Source organism: Mizuhopecten yessoensis, unplaced genomic scaffold (assembly GCF_002113885.1).
Source record: "Mizuhopecten yessoensis strain PY_sf001 unplaced genomic scaffold, ASM211388v2 scaffold8427, whole genome shotgun sequence".
Taxonomy (NCBI): domain Eukaryota; kingdom Metazoa; phylum Mollusca; class Bivalvia; order Pectinida; family Pectinidae; genus Mizuhopecten; species Mizuhopecten yessoensis.
The window spans coordinates 166,902-169,155 of NW_018407542.1; positions in this window are offsets into that span (position 1 = coordinate 166,902).

Here is a 2,254-nt window from a genome sequence, read left to right on the forward strand (position 1 = left end):
ACATACATCAGCCTTTGTCCTGGTCATTGGTAGTGTGTGACCTTTTATGTCATAAACGTAACATACATCAGCCGTTGTCCTGGTCATTGGTAGTGTGTAACCTTTTGTCATAAACGTAACATTCATTGGTAGTGTGTGACATTTTATTTCATAAACGTAACATACATCAGCCTTTGTCCTGGTCATTGGCAGTGTGTTATCTTTATGTCATAAACGTAACATACATCAGCCTTTGTCCTGGTTTTCCTTATTTCCAAACTACAATATAATTTTCCCCGAGGGTGTAATCTTCCTAACCTCCAAACTACAATGTTATTATCCCCGAGGGTGTAATTTTCCTAACCTCCACACTGCAATGTTATTATCCCTGAGGGTGAAATCTTCCCAACCTCTAAACTACAATGATATTATTCCTGAGGGTGGAATATTCCTTACCTCCAAACTACAATGTTATTATCCCTGAGGGTAGAATCATCCTAACCTCCACAATACAATGCTATTATCCCCGAGGGTGGAATATACCTAACCTCCACACTGCAATGTTATTATCCCTGAGGGTGGAATATTCCTTACCTCCAAACTACAATGTTATTATCCCTGAGGGTGGAACGTTCCTTATCTCCAAACTACAATATTATTATCCCTGAGGGTAGAATCTTACTAACCTCTAAACTACAATGTTATTATCCCTGAGGGTGAAATCTTCCCAACCTCTAAACTGCAATGCTATTATCCCTGAGGGTGGAATATTCCTTATCTCCAAACTACAATGTTATTATCCCTGAGGGTGGAATATTCCTTACCTCCAAACTACAATGTTACTATCCCTGAGGGTGGAATGTTCCTTATCTCCAAACTACAATATTATTATCCCTGAGGGTGGAAGCCTCCCAACCTCTAAACTACAATGCTATTATCCCTGAGGGTGGAATATTCCTTATCTCCAAACTACAATGTTATTATCCCTGAGGGTGGAATATTCCTTATCTCCAAACTACAATATTATTATCCCTGAGGGTGGAATATTCCTTACCTCCAAACTACAGTATTATTATCCCTGAGGGTGGAATATTCCTTACCTTCAAACTACAATATTATTATCCCTGAGGGTAGAATCTTTCTAACCTCTAAACTACAATATTATTATCCCTGAGGGTGGAAGCCTCCCAACCTCCAAACTACACCGGGAGACTATCTGGTAACAGTTCCATGGCTGTTGACATCCTTCCTGAGTGGTTTCACACCAAGGTTCTACCACCTTGTATGCTGTGCTGTTTGGTACATTTGTACTGTATTTTTCTATTATGGCCCTTTCCCGAGGGAACTGTTCTCTTATAGTGTTGTCTGGGGAGGTATAGTGCCCGAGCCGTTAGGCGAGGGCACTATTCCTCCCCAGACAACACTATAAGAGAACTGTTCCTGAGGGAAAGGGTCATAATAGATTTAGTACATCACATGACTGTACTAACTGTGACTGCAAATTGTGTCGCCTGCTTCGTTTTCATACATTGCTGAGCCTCTGCAAAGCAATCGGCGGATGCTAACTATACCAAATAGAGCAAGGGTAGTTATCCAATAGCTATCCTAGTAATTATCATGTGATGTACTAAATATGTTTAATAAAGAACTGAATGGATTCACTAATATCCCTGACTCTTTATTCAGTGAAACTATCATTGAATATTTATAACATTGCCTTCAACATAACAACTACACACTCCTGTATATGTTACAAGTTATGTGTGCAATTTTTTGGAGGTAAGGACACAAGTCATCAGTGACAACAGAGGACACAAGTCATCAGTGCCAACACAGGACACAAGTCATCAGTGACTACACGGGACACAAGTCCTCAGTGACAACACAGGACATAAGTCATCAGTGACAAAACAGGACACAAGTCCTCAGATACAACACAGGACACAAGTCCTCAGGTACAACACCGGACACAAGGCCTCAGGTACAACACAGGACACAAGTCCTCTGTTGTCACTGATGACTTGTGTCCCGTGTTTTTACTGATGACTTGTGTCCTCTGTTGTCACTGATGACTTGTGTCCTCAGGTACAACACAGGACACAAGTCATCAGTGACAAAACAGGACACAAGTCCTCAGGTACAACACAGGACACAAGTCCTCAGGTACAACACAGGACACAAGTCATCAGTGACAACAGAGGACACAAGTCATCAGTGACAACAGAGGACACAAGTCCTCAGTGACAACACAGGACACAAGTCATCAGTGACAACA